Here is a 13683-nt window from a genome sequence, read left to right as displayed (position 1 = left end):
GTTGTGCAAAAAGCCAAAAGACAAACCACAGCATCTCTTTGGAGTCTCGCTTTCCGGCCTGTAATACAGAGAGTGACCTGGAAAAAAGGAGCCTCTCCACTCTCGCTCTCTCCCCATAATTTGTGTTCTGGATAGCATGGAGCAGTCCCTGAGCACACTGACTTGGTTCCCACGCAGTACTGGACTAAGGGAAACATGCTTTTTCTAATGCCAGTGTTTGCTTCTTCTCTGTCATTCTGTGCTGGGAAGTTTCAGAGAAGCTGGTCTGGAGGGTACGTAACCTGTGCTGCTGGTCTCTCACACGCGGCCTGCATACACGGGGATCGCTCTGGACCAGCCTTCCATAATCAGGAATAGACATCACATCCAGGTGGGCACCACGCTTATTTTGGAGTCCCTTGAATCAATCACAAGCAGGGTCCCCTGGACAAGTCTCACCTAAATGAATACGGTGTTACAGAAGGACTTGTCCCTGCGGCTCTTCAGGAGCTCGTGTTTTTAGCTTCTGAGGTCCGTCGTTTCAGGCATGCTGCATGAACAGAGATAATGGTGATGGTATGAGGATACTTCCACGAGATGCCCACGTGGCGCAGCCGGAGCAGGCCCACGCTAATCAAATTTGAGATGCGCATGGAGTTGACCCTGGTGCAGCATCAAACAGGCGTGAGCTGGCTTTGGTCGTCCAAGCTGGTGCCTCTTTCTGACAAGCACCGCGCTAAGAAAGCTGCCAGGAGGGCTCAGCGTGACATTGCACGGTGCGTACACGCTCTGTAAGAGCAGAGGTGTTTAAAGAGCGGCTGATACAGCACCGAAAGAAACACAGAAATGGGAACACTTCTTCTTCGAGTTGGCCCTTCAGTTAACCACCGATAGATGTGATAAACTCCCAGCGCTGCTGCTAATAAGTAAAGGAAAGGAAGCCAATGTTCTTCTGTACTCTGACACACGGCGCATTTTGGTTTCACTCAGAGCAGCAAACCTTTCTTCCTCGTAGCAAGTATTATAAATAGGCCCACTTCTTATCAGATCCTTCTCTTAATGTTTTTCATTAGAAAACCACAGTTAATTTTAGATAATTGTTAGAGATAATCTCAAATTTGTGTGTAATGTATGCCCCAGTTCTAAGAAAAACATGACATTGGGGAAGGTACTGCCTGCCTAACAGCTTTTCATTTACAAGGCTGGTATGAGATCTCTTGTTCCTGTCAAATGAATTCTAGTGTCTTAGACGTTCAGACTCCTATCTCTCAAAGCAGATAAAATTTTAACTTGCTTAGTATTTATTGTCTTCAATATTTTGTAACAGCTTCTGAGCAGTGTGTTGGGACTGAGCACATGTCCTGCCAAACGAGAAGAAAAAGGTTCCCGAACAGTCTATGCCAGAATTTGCAATAGTATATCTGACTCTTTAAGCTTTCCTGTGGGAGTCAATTTTACTTTGTTTGACAGCAGTGGCATTTGCTGCCAGAAGAATAAAGACAACAGTTGTTTAAAAAAGCACGTGTGTCACCCTGCGCTATCAAACAATCTGCTCCACATTGCAAGAGATTTAAGATGAAACGAAGAGATGAATTCCCAGGACAAAGGAGAAAAAGTGTTTCTAACACCAAAGGAGGAAGGAGGTTCCTCTACCAATAAAGAAAGGATTAAAAGCCAACTGCAAATAGTCCATTAAGCCTCCTGGAAAGGACAAGGAGCAAAATGAAAACCTGACAAAAGTTTAGCAAATAAGCATCATGCATTGCCCTTCCAGTCAATTTTTCCATCCATTATAACTGCTGGATATTTCTTGAATAGCATGAAAATAAATATAAAATATAGTGGCATTTGGCCCTATAATATGCAAGACATCACAAAAAAAACCAACCCAAAAACAACCTTAAGAAAGGCAATGGGGAAATAGAGATGCAGTGATTTATTTGGGATGTCAGAGCACGGTCAGAGAGAAAAGTGAGGGCCTTAGATATTCTTCCTACTCCCAAGTAAAGGCATCTGTTCCCTGAGCAGTGTTTACTTTAACAACTAGGCCTGAATGTTGCAAATATTTGTAGCCGAATTATCTCAACATTTTGAAGACTATGTACCTTGAACGTCGTGTTTTTCTGGGAAAATTAGTGGAAAGAGTTCTTCTGGGCACGCAGGAATGCTAGGAAATTCTAACATCATGCACGAAATTTCAAATCTGCCTTTAGGAAAAGCCAATTTCCTTTATAAATTGGCTTCTTCTCACTGGCAAAGGTGAGTAGGGTCAGGCAAAAAAGCAAACATAAGCCTACTTTCAACTTTGTGAGGAAATTTTAAACCCCATAAATTTCAATACGTTTCGCCTTTTATTGTGAAGTCCTGGAATATTTCTAATAGCAAGTTTCTTGAACAAAGCTCAGCCCTGCTATTTTTTAGCTATTTTCTCTGTTTATGATGCGTGTGAATGGACGTGTATCCAAGTTTATAGCTGACAACCCCATCAGAAGGTCAGCCAGTCTGGAAGCCCGCAGATTTTTGGGGTCAACCCCGTTTTTCACTCCCTGTGGTCCACGGAAATCCACAGTTTATAGATCTTAAGATAATACAGGGACAGTGGTGTTTTCACCCAGTTAATTGTATTTCAAAGCATCAGGCACAGGCTTTTTACTCTGATACACCCCCAGAAAAACCATCTCACCTTCTTGCTTACTTGTGAGGGAGAATAACTGAAAGCTGATACCTTTATTCATGCAGAATAACTCTGCTAATAAGCCTCATTTCTTATCTTGCTATTCCTGTCTGGCACCTCAAACGAACAGAAACTGCTAGTAAGATCAGAAGGTCCAGCGTTTTTAATAAAGTGATACCTTAAACTCATTTTCACCTGTGATCAGAAGACTTTCCAACTAGACTTAAAGAAGTTAAAAGCTAATGTATGTATGACACAGATTAGCCAGCCTGGGGTATCGCAGGACAAAACATTCTGCTTTTCAGTGCAGATTATCCTTGTGGCTGCGTTCGCAAATTAACAAGTGAAGGGAAAATACAAAAAAAAAAAAAAAACACACCCCAAAATGAAAAACTCACTTCACACTCATTACAAAATACCCATTAGATCATAAAGTATCTACAGCGAAAAGGAATTTTGAGATTTCAAAGGAAGAAACTACTAGGTTTGCGCTAATTCATTGGCTCTTGCTGTCACTGTAGTGCTTTTTAGATCACCAAGGCTCTGTGGGGTAGCTCATGTCATGAATGCACCCCTCATCATCAGAAAAGTCATAAAACACACATAAAACTACAGGTACTTGTTTGACAGCAAGATAAGTTTGACCAGAAAGTCCATACGAAAAATCCCCGGGGTGAAATTTAACCCTGTATAGCTGATTAACCATTTAATAAACATGCTGGCAAAAAGGCCAAACCATTGTCTGCACTCTTCTGGCCAAGGACAAGGATAACGTTAGCTTTTTAGAGGCACATTTTGTGTGCAGCGTGATGCCAAAAGGGACCCTCTTATTGGAGCAGCTATCACAGGGCGGTTTATACCTCCCACCTCTTGCCTGCACAAAAATCCGCTAACAAAAGATTAAGTTCACGTTTAAACAGTGTTCGTTCTTTCAAACAGCTACTAAGTGACTTATTTGCAGAAATACAGGTGTGGTTTCCTTCCCCCTCGCCTCTCCTTCCCCCTTGGCCCCCTATGCTGAATTCAACTCCATCATAAGGGTGAACCAAGCCCACCACCACCTTCGGTGGGGCCCACTGCGCTGGTGGCAGTTAGAGGATAAAATTTCTCATACCGGCCCCAGAAGGCACTTTTCTCCCCACCCTCGCTTCCTATACAGCTGTGAGAGGACGCTAACGCCAGCACACTCACTCACAAATGGTTACAAGCTGCTTTCTTCATTGCATGAGGCTACAGAGCAAAGGACCAGGGAAGTCTGGACCCAGGTAATGCTCCTCAGCCCCCTACAGCTGCGGGGTCCTGCCCGGGACAAGGCTGCATTTCGTCGTCCACCTCTACTGCAATCACAGCACAGTGGTGACGATGACCAAAAAAATGCATCCCCCACCATCCAAGTGCAGCACAGCATAGCAGAAAGCGGTTTTGGCTTAGTTGCTCTAAACAAGGCACTGATTAGCTAGTAATCAGCAAGCGATTAGCAAAGACAACTGGGTCACTCGGAGTTCAGCGTGCGCATTGTTTGCTGGGAGGCACTGACACGCTGGTGCTCGGCAGGAGCACACACGCTGATGTGATCGTCCACCGCAAACATCCATTCAGCAAGGTTCAGGACATCAACTTGCATCCCATAAACTTTTAAGCATAAATATTGCAAAATAAGACTCGTGATACAGGCTGGCTTTATAAAGCGTTATAAGATGTAGGTTGTTAATGGTTTTGATTAAATAGCTCCAGTATGTAACACATAATCAGGAATGCTGATATAATGAAGAGCCATCTTTTTTTTTTCCTCCAAAGATTACTATAAACAAGCTGCACCACGTTGTTCCCCAGCCCAGCCACCATCATTCAGTATCAGATCAGGAGGTATCGAAACCCGCTGATAACAGGTTTGATAAAGGACAGCAACAGAGCAGCCCTTTCTGAGCACAGGCACGCCAGGAGTCACACACAAAACCACAGCTGATCTCAATCAGAAGGTCTTCATTAGGGGCCAGCTGACACCCCTTGTATTTGTAGACCTCCTCCTGCTCCAAATCAAAGCTTGTATTGACTACGGTGAGTCAAACCCACCTCCTGCAAGACCCGTGAGCTCATCACTTTTCATTCTGTGTGCCACCTGCTAGGTATCAAGGGAAAGACAAAAAAGAGTAACTTTCAACCACTTAAAAAACAGGGAGAAAAAAACAACCTGCACCCAAGGTAATTTCGTTTCATTGTCTCCACATTACCCATTGCACTTAGTTTCTGCGAGACTGAAGCATCCAGAGTATCTTAGTAGCTCATCACCAGATATGTCTGAAATCTCGTTCCTCGTGCGTGGAGGCGGTGGCGTGGACGTGGTCTCACTTCAGGAGAGCGAGGGCAGGCAATCCCCAGTGATGGCATTTTGGCTGTCTGAAAGAAAAGAGATTTATATACGTTTTTGCCTTCCTTGCTAAAACAGTGGACATTTATTCCTGCCAAAGGAGGATCGTATTATTTGTATGAAAATGCTATTAATTTTAGGAGTCTCCATCTTCTCCGCTGAAAGAGCTCCATGCAAGGATCATAGCCTTGAAACTCAAAGATCCTTTCTTCCCACGCTGCCCCTTCCTCCTCCCATTTTATTTCCCTTTCAACAACCAAACAGCAAAAACTTGTAACTAGCACAAGCCTCGTGAGCGGTGACACCGTGCTCCTGCTTCCCCAGCGCCCTCCTTCCCCTTCGCCTGCAGAGAACCTCATGATGTTTTCGGGCACGGTTTCCCGTCGACTTTCTCTGCAGCAGGACTCTGTGCATCGTTCGGGCTGAGTAATGGCCGGGGTGCACGCGTGTGTGCGCGCACGTGCAATACATCCACATAAATATGTGTCCGTATATATATAAATAACATGACTAATAGTGCCAGAAACTTGACCCTTACGACTCCAGCTAAGGGCTTTGATACGTTGCTGCACAACGGGCCTCTTAAGTGGCTCGCGTTTCCTGATAATATTAATTTGAGTGCTATCGGACTTCTGTTCCTGCTTCGAACTTTGTGAATGTTGACTTTAACAGAGATTGTAATGTAAACGCACGTTTTTGCCAGGTTAAAAAATAAATAAATAAAAAAAAATCCCTGTGAATCTGACCTCTTTTTATTGCAGTGCCTTTCGGTGGGTGTTGTAAGAAAGCAGTTATTCAGTTATCACAAGCAGTGACTGTTTTGCTGAAGCACAATATTTGAAGTAAACAGATATAGCAGAATATGTGTATGTCCCGAAGTTAAGCCAAGCCTAGAAACTGGACGCACTGAATTCAACTAGAGTTAAATTAGACTGGAACAAATATGGGCAAATCCTCCAGCCAAGAGACAAAATATTTTTTTGTTTCCAGTCTCTAAGACACTAAAAATATCCTGGCATGGCAACACTATATAACACTTGAAACCTGATATGATACAAAACGAAGTCTGAGGATGCTGTCCTGCAGCCATTCCTTGCATCAGCTCCGAATTTGATCCCCAAAACCCGACCCATGTGTGCTTCATCGGAGGGTGACCCCGGCCACGCTTGGACAGGCTGGTGCAGGAGATGGCTTCATCCCCCTGAAGAGTCCCAGTCCAGTGTCGCTGGAGGTTGCTAGGCTGTGGAAATGGTGCTTTTGACACACGTCTGGTCCCATCCTCTCCCTCAATATCTTTTCCTCCTTGGAGGACCAAGGGGGACAGAAAACTAAGGTTTCTATCCTTGGTTTTCTATCCCCCCCGCTGGGGGTGGCAGGAAGCTTTCTGATTTGGCCACATCCAGGCTGTTGTAACCGAATGTGTGTGAAGAAATCCAACCTCAGATTACAAACCAGAAACAAGGCGTATGGAGATGCGCAGGAAATAAAGCCAATGGCGAGGAGAAATATTTGAAGGGTTTTTTTCTTGCCAAAATCACACAGATCCATAATGCCAGCACCACGTTGGTGCCTGCTCTCCAAATAATGCCTAAAGGGACGAGGGAAAACGTCGCCGTAATTATTACAGAACGATTAAAGAATCATGACTTGAGAAAAAAAAGCAAATCTGGAACAGCGGGGCTCCTCCTCATGACTTAATGGAAAACTGAGTTATAGAAGTGCCACTATCAGCAGAGACAATGCTCCAGGAGAAAGCAGAGCAGGGGAAGAACCTGCAACAGCGAAAGGGTGGCTGCAGGAAGCGGGTTTTTGCTTCTTTATAAAACCCGCTTGATTTTCTCTTCAATTAGAAGTGGTTAAGGAAAGTAACCAAACTTCTCACTTCTTTCCAAACAAACCCACCCTTATCTACTCTGTGCGGAATGAGGACAAGGCTGATCAACACGGTAACTTCAGCGTGAATCGCCCTGTGCCCATGAAGAGTAGCAACCAAGCTGAGAGGGAAAGATGTTATAGACCCTTATGGTTTGAGCGGGATGTCTACACTATTACTTGCAAAACATCTGCATCTCATCGTCCATAAAATGGGTTCACATTTTGAAGACACCCAGGGAGGAAACGAACTCGTAAAACAAGAGGATTAAAAACAAGAGAAACTATTTAATGGCAGTCTTGCAGGTTGGGGAGTGTCTGGGCCGAGAGATTTTGCCTCAGACCCATATTTTTTACGACCGTGTAGACCAGAGAGAGAGGACTAGAGTGTGTATGAGACCAGCAAGGGAAAACCAGATCACTTACTGATGCCTGCAGCTCACCTCTCTTCCTGCCCTCTTCAATCCTCATTTTTTTTTGGTGGATTTCCAAACAGATTATCCCAATCTTTACAACAGAGCTGGTAGGAAACTTTTAATCTACACAGGCCGTGAAGTCCACCATAATCTTCACCAGGTACTTTCAGGTGAGATAAAACTGCTCTTGACGTTACATCAAAGCTCTTCAAGGAACAACCAGCTTTTGCATTAAATTTATTTTTATGTTTTAGCCTAATGTGTCTCTTTTCACCCCTTTTGGAGGCTGACACGGGAGCGCGTTGAGTTCACTGTCAGGAAAGAGAGGCAAACGAAATCGCGCAGAGCTGCTCCTGCTCCTGGAGATGCACTAACACTGCGCTTGCCGCTGCGCACCGCAAAGCGAGCAATACTTTCAAAGCTTCTTAAGAGGATTTGGATGGCTCTTGTCCCTTAATTCCAGAAAGCAGAAGGGTTTCGGAGAGGTTATACAACGACCCTGAAGCTGACATCAGTGAAGGAAGAAACAGCAGAAGGGCGGCCACAAAGGGGAACCTCTGCCAGGCTTGAGAGATGCTGGCTTCCTACGGCACCGGATCGATAGCGGTATTTCAGCTTTTGATTACTTACAGTATTAACCAGCTTGATGCATTCTACTGGAAAATACAGCAAACACGGGGCAAAGATGATATAATACATGCACGAAGCGAAAGGCAGAGCTTGCATCATTCCTCAGCCTGTGAATTCCTATTTGCCTCACGGATTTCCTCGCCCGCTGCTGTTAAAATAATCCTAAAATTACAATCGAGCAGATCTACTGAGAAATACGGCCAGAATATCAGTTTCCGCTGCGAGAGGTTCCTGTGCAAATAGAAAACGCCGGCTTCTTGGAAACTGGAAATTCCTATCTCCCAGCCTGCCCCTCCGTGCTGACAGTCGTGTTGCCAGCCCATCAGGGCTAATAGGCTCCACAAAACCCAAGGACTGATTATACTCAGAGCACACCACAGCCCTGACTGTTATGTAGCAACTCAGCTGGCATATAATTACTTTTGAGGAAAACTGCACTGCAGAACAACATCACTTCTCAAAGATTTAAGTTATTAAGGAAGATTAAGGAATTTCACCCTGGAAAAGAGACTTCACTGTGACCTAATTGAAGTTTTTAGCGTTCTCAAGGGAACTAATAAAAATTGGTTCATGCAAATTCTCCATACTTTCAAAGAACGCGAACACAAGAGAACATTATCTAAAAAAAAAAAATTAGGAAATTGAGATCAAAAAGAATTTAGAACAAAAAAAACCCAACAAACAACCCACCCAGAATAATTTGAATTAGAGGGGACTATTCTACCAGGTCATTTAATCCATCCCCTCCTCCCCTTGAATCACAGAAGGATTGCTTTCCTTATCCTTAAATAATCCCTAATAGATGGGCGTCTAGTTGAGCCAATGATGACAATTCCACAACCCCTCTTGGCGGCTTGTACTTTCAGAAGAATAAACATATTGAATAAATTATTAAAAAAGGCCACCGTGGGCAAGGAGAATCAATGAAATCAAGGAAGAACTTGTTAATATAGAGCGGGGGCTGAAAGATAGGGAGTAAAAATAAGCTCATTAGATGAATGAAAGACTGAAACGGCAGAAAAGGAACAGAATCTTGTGGCGTGTTTTTTTCTTCTCGTAGTACTGTTTTCACTTGCTATTTAAAGAAATTAGACAGAAAGAACACCTACACGTTTCTCCAAGCACGAAGCAATTTCGAGAATGATCACATGAAAACTGCAGCCAGTGTGTACCATCAGCCTCTGACAAAAGAAAATGAACAGAAGAAGAAATGCCCAGCAGTACAACAACTTTCTTACAAACTGAAACCAACACATTTGCATAAGGCAATTTCAAGTAGATTCATAACACATTCACCCACAGAGGAGCATACACAGACACAAACCACATTAATAAAGTACTTACACATGAAAGTTGGATTGTCAAGGACACCAGGTATAAATACACAAAGCCCCTCATCCTGCAAGCAAGCATATATTTAACTTCACGCATATGAGTAGTCCTGGTCAGCTTGTTGGGATTATTCACCTCTTGCTCGACGAAGTCCCCAAACTGCCCAGCTCCTCACTCCGTGGCCACCACACCAATTAATGCTGGGAAAATTTTGTCCGTGTCCTTGATGCAAGATTGTCAACAGGAAGCCAAGTGCTTTCTCCAAAACTGTCACCTGTTTTCCTGCAGAAACACAGTTATGATTGCTCGCTCCGGCTGGGGCTGCAGGTAAACGAAATGGGTGCTTGTAGCATCCCTCGCCAACGGGGAGGACAGCAGTGTCCATCCAGCACAGTGGAGACTACAAGCCACAAACGGCTGGAGATGTCTCACCTGCCTTATCAGAAAAAAGCCTCATCCGATATTTTCCATGGCTTTCCCAATACCGGCTTGAGCGTGAAACCATTCAGAAGATGCACTTGTAGGACAGCAGGAAAACTTCAGAGGCTGCAGAGTGGGGCTGCTAGAGCCTTCGGGGTTGCTCATACACGTCGCAAGCAGCGCTTTATGCTCCAGCTCATCTCTGGGTGTAATTCAGATTCTTCATGAGAACTTTTACATCTGGGTGTCACTGGCTGATGCGCTCACACCAAAATACCTGGAGGCAATTTGTTGTCTAGAATGGGGTCAAAACTCACAGCTCCTCCTCTCTTCCCCTTCCTTAAAGGGCTTGTGGTGGGTTATTATTAGAGGTACGTGAGTCTCCAGAGAGGAAAGCGAAGGATGTGGCTTGATCGCTTTTGTGTGGATGGACGGACTAACTGCTCATGGTTACATGTGATGTTTGGATTTTCTTCCTTTATGCATTTTTGGGTTTGGGATTTTGAGTGGGGTTAGAGCACTTCTGATAGATGTTTAACAGAGACCGGAAAACACAACAAATATGACAGCAGAAAAAAAATCTTCACTGCCTACCAAGTCCTAAATAAACGTGCTGTGATTAAAGAGGGGCAGACGTAACCATCAAGCCCTTAATTAATATTTTTTTAGACCCCTTCCAGATTCCTCAGATACTCGTATACAATGTTTGCAGTGCATGTTCGCTCACTTGTATACCCGAAACACTGGACCACTTTTAATTCTTACTGTCACTCTCCATTTCCCAACAAGAACGTTTATTTTTCGTTGGCATTACTTCTGTAACTTCCCTATTTATTCAGGCTATTATTCATAGTGCCTGGTCATCTTCTCTTCATGGACTGTCCGTGCAAGACATCTAAGTGACCTGCAAACTATAATTATAACTGTATAAGCACGTTCTGTCACTTTTACTACAAACATTACAGATTCACACAATTACAAGACTGTACCTGTTTTATTTTTAAATGTAGCAAAATTTTCCTCAGAAAGAAAGAAAACCCCTGATTTAGGAACTTTTCTGCTAAGTTTAGCCTGCGTTTGACCAGGCTTTATCTGATTGTTCGCATGCAGCCCTTGCTGAGATTAGTTTGTGTCTACGCAATGGATGCAGACCAACTTTTTTGTTCCTGACAGGTAAAACTATACTTCCCTAGGCATTAAGCGCTTTCCCTCTCATGCGGTTTTATATTTTTGTTAAACCTTTTGTTTTTGAGACATGAACTCTAGTTCTGCCTTGAAATATATTTTGCACGGTGCTTGGACTTCTTACTAAAATCCGAATGACCTCATTTCAGCTTAGGAGACACTGTGGGAAAAAGATGACAATTAAGACATAAAGATTTTGTTTTCCTGCATTTCTGTTTTCTTTTCTCCTACGAAATATTTAAGTGAAATTGAGTTTAACTTAACTCGAGGTTTGTTTAAGCTCAACAATCATTGGTTCATTGCAGTCACTTTCAGAGAATTTTTATCTTAAAAATCTTTGGCATTAAACCAGAAAGCATTCTAACTTTCTTCTCCGTCTTTAAGCTTATGACTTGCTTGTGCAATTGTTGCATGAAAGTAATTCTATTTTTTTTTTTTCTCTTATACGAAAACAGATGGAGAAGAATTTATCTGCAGTTGGGATTTGCTGCATATAATTTATTTCACAGGATCAAGTAAGAGATAACTGTGAGCTCACACTAGCCAAGCTTCCAGGACATGGTCACTTCCAAACTACATATACATTTTTGAGATTATAGTTATGGAGAGACACGGGTAGAAAGCCATTGAGGCATTTTTCAGATTTCCATGAGGGCTTAATGCTTCTCTGCAGCTCTACAGTACATTACTAGTGCTCCCTCTTGACTGGGTGGCTCCCATGAATTGAAATATATTTCAAATTCTGTTTCCCAGCTTTCTGAAGCACGTGGTATCGAAGAAAGCGTCTAAGCACCTACAAGAGCTGCTCACTTTTCCACGGTGGGCACAGAGCCGTGCCACTTTGCCAGACGCCCAGATTACGCGACCAGGATGGAAATCATTCTGGCACGAGCTTATTAGAGAGTCCCATTCCTCAGTGGAAATTTTCTGGTATGTCCTATTGTTTTAGCATTACATTTTTATGTTGGTTTTTTTTTTTTTTTTTTTCATTAATACGGTAGGAAAATCACATTGCTTCCAGAACACGTTGATGCTAGTCAGGACGCTCTTGAGGCTAACAATGAGTCAGGACTCTGGACTCCTACCAAGCTTTTCTTCCATTGAGCTGTGCTCTTTTTTCTTCCTCCTTCAGGAACCAGCTTTTATTGGCCTCTTTAGCTTTGGATTAACTTACATCATACATTTAATAGTATATATACATTCCAGTAAAAGAATAAACACGGTCCCATGCAAATTAAACTCCTAATCAAATTAAAAGGTTGAATGACATATATAGAGCAGTGTGGAAAAGAGGTTCCACGCGATAACATGATGTTTCGCATTATGTGCCTTGCAAATCAGGCATCTACAGCGCACTTAGGGAGCGATAAAGCCAAATTACCCTTGTGAGTCAAATGCTGAAAGAGTCGTGACAGAAAGTTGTGCGGCGAGCAGGCTTTCCCTTCCCGATGTGTTTTAACATAGTCAGGGCCAGCACTAAGTTCTGGAGGACACGCAGGAGGTCTAAAGGGAGAGAAGGAAAGGTCATACCCGCTAGGAAAGGAAATAAAAGTGGTTTTCTGTCAACGGCACAAAGGGACAGAGAGGTTCGACTCCTGCTAATTTCCCAAATACTTTTAAAAACCTCCCTCGGAAAGGTCTAAGGCAGTAGCCGTAACCAGGCAATGGACTGCAGCGAGCAGCAGCTGCTGCTGAGCATTGCCCCCTGTTTCGGAGCGTGGGCATCCGTGTGCACCTCTGCCCTCACGCCGGGACGCTCTCCTACACAAACAGGGGCCGCATCATGGTAAAGGTGTAGGATGAAAGTACCAGCACACGCTTCACGGCAGTTTGAAGCCTCTCAATACCACTTTGGTGCCAACCCTGCTGCGAGAATTCCTCTCCCCTCCACACCTTCAATCATTTCACTTCTCAGCAACATGTTTTAGCCCTGTGGCTCCACTGGCTTTTTTTCGGCTTTTTTTTTTTTTTTCTTCTGTTCCTAAGCACAGCGTCACCGACTGCCTTAATCAAATCTCACACCATAATGAAAAGTAAAAGGCATAATGCAGCACTTAACACACTGACTATCCCCCGTGCCGACCGGCATATGATTTTTCTCGAAGAATGAATCTTCAGTAAGACCTGAATGGCTCAGTTCAGGAAGAAAGAGAGGCCAAATCGTCTTTCTAATCACAAACCTTTGCCCCATGTGGTCTGGATTCTTGCTTTAAGGACCACATCAGAAGATTTATGAAGTCTGCTGCTTTGTTCCCCGTTTTAGGAACCACTCCAAGTCACACTGAAGTCAATAGGAGGCCTTTCATTGACACGATCAGGCTTTGGAGCAGGTCCATAGAGAATGTCGCTTTTCTATGATAAAAAGAGAACAGCACTGAACACGCTCAGCATTTCCACTGATGCTCACGTAGAGTGGAAAGTGTTTTTTTCCGGATGAGTGATCGTCCCGCACACTCTGGAGAAACACTAACCAGACGCAGCACTTGCCCAGTTCATCATCCCAGTCACTCAGAGCAAGGCAGTTCAACACCACAGACGCAGCTTTAAGAACACTTTAAGATAAACTTGAATAACCACTGAAATTTCCAGCCTCTTAGCTAGACCCTCGATGCTGAGCCCAAAGGGACCTAAATGAAGGCAGCTTTCACTGGGTCAAACCAGCAGAGTCTTTATAAAATGAAGCGATGAAGAATTCATTACAAATTACTGCCACGTTTACCTGGATTTTTATACTCTTTTGTGGCCCAAATACAGGTCTTGCGCTATGCTAGTGTGCTTTAGTTTTCTAGTGTGAAAATCAGATGCGT

At 43.6% G+C, this 13683-nt stretch overlaps 1 long non-coding RNA gene across 4 annotated transcripts in view; it reads right to left on the bottom strand.

Annotated features, from left to right (window-relative positions):
* Positions 1-76: 76 nt before the first annotated feature.
* LOC141741798 (uncharacterized) overlaps positions 77-13683 on the bottom strand; it is a 201610-nt gene continuing 188003 nt past the window's right edge. For 3 of the 4 annotated variants that reach the window (XR_012586474.1, XR_012586472.1, XR_012586475.1), the window contains one exon: positions 4356-5050. This is a non-coding gene — a long non-coding RNA (uncharacterized LOC141741798). Of the gene's footprint in view, positions 530-4355; positions 5051-13683 lie in introns of those variants that run through there. The other variant, XR_012586473.1, reaches the window with a different exon arrangement.

Source organism: Larus michahellis, chromosome 4, assembly GCF_964199755.1.
Source record: "Larus michahellis chromosome 4, bLarMic1.1, whole genome shotgun sequence".
Classification (NCBI taxonomy): Eukaryota; Metazoa; Chordata; class Aves; order Charadriiformes; family Laridae; genus Larus; species Larus michahellis.
This window is presented reverse-complemented; position numbering and strand designations above follow the sequence as displayed.